Source organism: Lepisosteus oculatus, chromosome 14, assembly GCF_040954835.1.
Source record: "Lepisosteus oculatus isolate fLepOcu1 chromosome 14, fLepOcu1.hap2, whole genome shotgun sequence".
NCBI classification, from domain to species: Eukaryota; Metazoa; Chordata; class Actinopteri; order Semionotiformes; family Lepisosteidae; genus Lepisosteus; species Lepisosteus oculatus.
Window position 1 is genome coordinate 30,291,948 of NC_090709.1, and position 5,212 is coordinate 30,297,159.

The 5,212-nt window shown below is 42.7% G+C and overlaps 2 non-coding genes across 2 annotated transcripts; one reads left to right on the plus strand and one right to left on the minus strand.

Moving 5' to 3' along the window:
• Window positions 1–4,161: 4,161 nt before the first annotated feature.
• Window positions 4,162–4,255, minus strand: trnai-uau (transfer RNA isoleucine (anticodon UAU)). The gene is made up of 2 exons: window positions 4,218–4,255; window positions 4,162–4,197 (listed from the first exon to the last, which is right to left on the minus strand). It is a non-coding gene; the product is annotated as a tRNA-Ile (tRNA).
• A 259-nt stretch (window positions 4,256–4,514) lies between these two features.
• trnat-cgu (transfer RNA threonine (anticodon CGU)) lies at window positions 4,515–4,586 on the plus strand. The gene has a single exon. It is a non-coding gene; the product is annotated as a tRNA-Thr (tRNA).
• The last annotated feature ends 626 nt before the right edge of the window (window positions 4,587–5,212 follow it).

Sequence of the window (5,212 nt, forward strand, 5' to 3'; positions counted from 1 at the left end):
CAACTGCAGTCACCCCCTTGAGTGAGAGGCAACATTGACACCATCCTGGAATTCAACATAACCTAATCAATCACAGCCTGTTTCTGCCTCAATAACCCACACCCTGTAACACAAATCAACATAACCCAATCAATCCCAGACCGTGACTGCCTCAATGACCCACATCCTGCGACACAAGCTTCACCTGGAGCACAATGGCTGTGTTTTCAGCTACGGAAACTTCCTGTTGACAAGTCGGTGTTTGTGTTGCTTTTTCTGCTCAATGGAGCTGTATTAATGCAGGCACACGTGCTTCCACGGCAAGTTATTTTATTAGTGCTCACAAACCAACACACTGCAGACACCTCTGATACTGTCACTGCTTGTGGACCCCGTGTTCCTGCCGTCAGCCTACTATACCATGTTCATGCACATCTAGAAATATTACTGCTGTAGTACAGGAGCGAAAGACGAAACGAAAGCACACCCAGTTTAAAAAGGCACATCTGTCAACTGCTGAACTTCACAAGGATGGGATTCACACCCACATGTGCAGAGCACAATGGATTAGTAGTCCATCGCCTTACCACCCCACCACCTCATCCCAGAAGTTAGCCTCCTGACATGAGTTAGTACTCAAGATGGTCGTCTTTCCTCTACTCAAGGATCATTTTCCTCTTCCACCTGCGATTTCACCATTTTCCTTGAAGATGTCAAACATAAAAAGCATATTGAGCTCCTTGGACTTGAAATTACCAGATAAAAGCCATTTCTCATCACTTGCTCAGCGAGCAGGCGCAGCGCACACAGAACGCAGGTATCTCAGAGCGGTGTGTCTAAGAGGCTGTAAAAGGATAGTGCTCTGTTGGTGCTGTGGCTTAGCTGGTTAACGTGCATGTCTAGTAAATAAGTTTCTGGGTTCAAATCACCACAGTGCTTTTCTCCTCTCTTGCCATGCAGAGTTGGTCGTTGTGGACAGCAACAGGTGTCTGCCTTAACTTTAATGGAAGTGTTCATTTCTGGAACAACTTTTTTAAAAACAAATTCCACACATATTGTGATAGATAAAATACTAATCTTCCCTGTCAGTGCAGAATAATTAGTGCCAGCTGGCATGAAAACGACAAAAAAAACATTTTTGTCTTTAGCGTAAAACCTGTGAATGTAGAAGAAAAGATGACGAATGTCAATTTTTATGGCACCGTGAGCTTGTCCTTCAGTCAAACACGTAGGTAATTCAAACACACCCAGAGATGCACTTTGAATTAGCTTTGACCTAAATACTATCTACTCCAGATGTGATTGGGCCTCTTTCCACATCCTGATATATGCAGAGAACACAAGCTTTTGGCACGAGTGAATATAAATGTAAACATAAATACTATTCAATATATCGGAATTTTGTTTACCTGGGGATCCTCAAATCAGGAGTGTAGAAAAGAACACCGTTAAACACCGGGAGTGCAGAACATGATAAAAGTGTTCTTTAAACAAAAAGTGAAAATAGTGAATATGTCTTTCACTTAGATGTTCATTGAATGCTCAGTAAACGATAAAGCAGAGGCTCGTTTTGTGAATTCTCCTCGCATCAGATTGTCTTGCTTCGACCTTTAAATTGTACACTGTGTAGACCCTTCACTCTCCCTAACTCAATTAAAGAGCTGCAGGCAAAAGTGCCTATCAGTTTAGTTCAGTGGTAGAGCACTTGCATCTCGTGTATAAGGCTTTGTTTTCTACTGCCACTCTGGATTTCTTTTTAAATGCAACATCTTATCTGTGATTGTCTTTCATGTGACATCCCCCGTGTGTGAATTTCAGCATGACACATAAAATCGTTTGAGATGCTATTTTTAAAACAGACCAAACGAAAGACCTAGTAGCTAAATACAAGTAGAAAACACATGAATCTAATTGAGAAAATTTGGACTGGAGCGATGTATAGTATTGTAATGGTTGGGGGTTCAGGTGGGCACCCTTGCCATTGCCACTTAAGTCAGCCCCCCACCGTCGGGGACTCAAACCTGCGACCGCCACCATAGCTCAACAGGGACCCAGCCGCTTGAGCTTAGGGACGGACTCCCTTTAGTTCAACAGGCTGGGTCCCTGTTGAGTGATGCCAGAGGTCTGGGTTTGAGTCCCTGACGGTGGGGGACTGACCTGATGTGGCAGTGGCGAGGATGCCCATGTGAACCCTGGAGCGTTACATTGGTGTCAGCAGTGGGATGGGATAGCCCTTTGCTGAGGTTGGTGAGTTAAGCGGGGGAGAGTGTAACGCATACGGCCACCATTGAGTGTGTAAGAGCCGGCTTACCAGAGCGGTGAGTCACTGCCCTTCCCTGTAATAGCAGGGCCACAGCCGCAGGACTGAAGGGAGATTGCTCTTTAGCTCAACAGGCTAGGTCCCTGTTGAGTGATGCAGGAGGCCTGGGTTTGAGTTCCTGGTGGTGGGGGGCTGTTGTGAACACCGGAGTGCTACGGTATTACTAATAGCAGCACAAAGCTCACAGTGGTGGCTTTAGGGTATCAGAGCCAGTGGTGCAATGGATAATGTGTTTGACTTTGGCTCAGAAGATTGCAGGTTTGACTCCTCCCTGGCTCGTTAAGCTTTTAAACTACACTTCTCAGCGTACACAACCCTTCTATCGACTGGATGAGTCTCCCGTTACGTCTCCAATTCTTTCCGCACATTCTGCTTGTTTCACCACCGTTACTGTTGGACCACAGCCACAGAATCGAGGAGAGATACGGTTCCGATAAACTGTCTTAAATAATCATGTTGAAAAAGGTGACAAAGTTTATTTTTCTTTAACATAACCTTACATTTGCCTGTTCAGTTCAAGTTATTTTCTGTACCTGCAAATTCCTCAATTTTTCTGCTGTCTCCTGAGACAGACATGTGTCAAATCACAATAAGTAATACAATCTATTCAGTTAACACCCAGATGTAACAGAACACATTTAAGACTTACACCCCCTTTAAATATGTATTTCCTTCATTTCAGTTTTCTTACCTCCCCAGGATACCTGAAAGTTCACTATCCCATATTAAGGACTGTACATGCATTACCGGTAATACAGCTACTAATAAAGATATACATTAATCTTAATTATTAATAAATTACACTTTTATTAATAAAGACATGTATTCATCAAATTCATTGTGAATAGTTGTGGTGTCTAGAAAACAATTTTAGCTACAGTAAATATTTCAAGCAAGTGGTGCGTATGTTCGTTACTTTGTGACTATATTATTTCCACTACATTCAGAACAGTTCAAATGCGATCGACTGTTCCTCTACTGAACTACATAAACCCTGTGAAGAGGTGGTTTAAGTTAGTCTCCTACATCGGTAACATCTAATGGGCAGCATATGTTATTTTAGGTTTGTTGCAATTGAGAACAGGTTTAGTAGACAAATTTCAGCAGCCACGTTCGTTGCAATGACCCGTTGTAGGGTCATTGCCAATCAGCTGCAAGAAAAAAAAAACATCATTTGTGCCTTTATTTAAAAAAAAGAAAACAGAGTAGTAGTTTATGTGGTAATTTCAGGTACAATGTAAGAACTTAAGTTAACTAGTCCCACAGTAATGCGTGGGGTCCTATCAATAGAAAAAAAATACTTGTAACCCAAAAACACAACAACCACGATGCAAGAAGCCTTCCGGGAACCTAGGTAAATCACTGTAGTAGTCTAACGACTACAGAAAATAAAATAAACAAATACTTAAAGGAACAACTTCAAAACAAAAAGAACATTAAAAACAAATCTGGAAAACAACAAAAACAGAATCTAATGCGAGAGCTTTTTCAAGTCTTCGGTACCCCATCGTGCTCCCTTAGTCCCAGCAGACCTCTCGTCTAAGAAGATATCTCTCATCTATCTGTGTAGAGATCAGCTGGGGGTCCACAGCTGATGGGAATTTAAGTAGTGACCTGCGTCAGCTGCAAAGGAAAAAGTATAGGTTTATACCATGCTGAAAGGAGAAGTAAACACAACGTGGACCCTTCTTCGGGTGTGACGTGGAATAAACCTTTACCTGTTCCTTTGATGTTAATTTAGACTGGATCTCCAGCAAACACCTAACAAGCTACAATCCCGTTAGATAAGGTGTTAAGGACGACCTATAAGTAACAGTATCTAAAGTGGACGGTTGCTTTCGGTAGCTAAAGACAGGCCACACTGCTCCAGGTGAGGCTCGAACTCACAACCTCGGCATGACTCCGCTGTGCACTGCTGTATAAGTACCGCGCGCTGACCGATTGCGCCACTGGAGCCACGTAGATTGCTTTCCCTTCACACACTGACGTTGCACAAACACAGGGTGAAAACGATTTCGGCATGTTTTCCGTCTCTCCGTGGGAGAAAGGGACAGTAAAAGAGCGAGGAAACTACAAGGGAAGAAAATGAAAAAATTCTTGAAGCCAGCTCCACAGAAGAACTATATTCTTTACTTCTCCTGCCATTGCAATTTGCGCACAGATTTTTTTTTTCAAAATGTATTAGCCTTGATGGGAAAAAAAAAACTAGACTGTGTGCGCGGTGGCCAAGTGGTAAGGCATCGGTTTCGTAAACCTAAGAGCGCGGGTTCAAACCCCGTCCGTGCCTGGTTTGCGTGCCACGATATACCTTTATCTAAATCGTCAATTGTCTTGCAATGTAGAAATCTCTGTAATAATAAGAAAAGAAAAGTAGTTAATAATCCTTTGACAAAGTAACGGGCATCCTCCACTGCTTGTCAGGATGGCTGAGTTGTCTTAGGTGGCAGCCTCAAGAACTCAATCGTGTGTAGTGAGAGTTGTTATTCACAACCCGGATTTCTATGGAAGCCCGTTTCCGCCAGGGAGTAAAAAAAAAACCCGCTATGGTATCTCAGAATTCCGATTTAGCAACTCAGAATTGCGACTTAGTAACTCAGAATTCCTACTTTATATCTCACATTTGCGACTTCGAAATAGCCCATATTTCAATGTCTGTCCTTTTGTTATTGTAACGGATTCGGGTTGTAGGGCTTGTGCCCTCGCAGCTCCCACCCTAGTTCGTGCCTCACTGCATTGGCTCGAACCCAGGTCTTGCCAGCTGAGCTAAAGAAGACCCTTTTAAGTAAAAAAAGACATACAATGAGATATCATAGCGCGTTTTTTTTACTCCCTGACGGAAACGGGCTTCCATAGATTTCCCTTCATGTTCATTAAGATGTTTAATTTGTATGTTGCTTATATAAGAACAGTTTC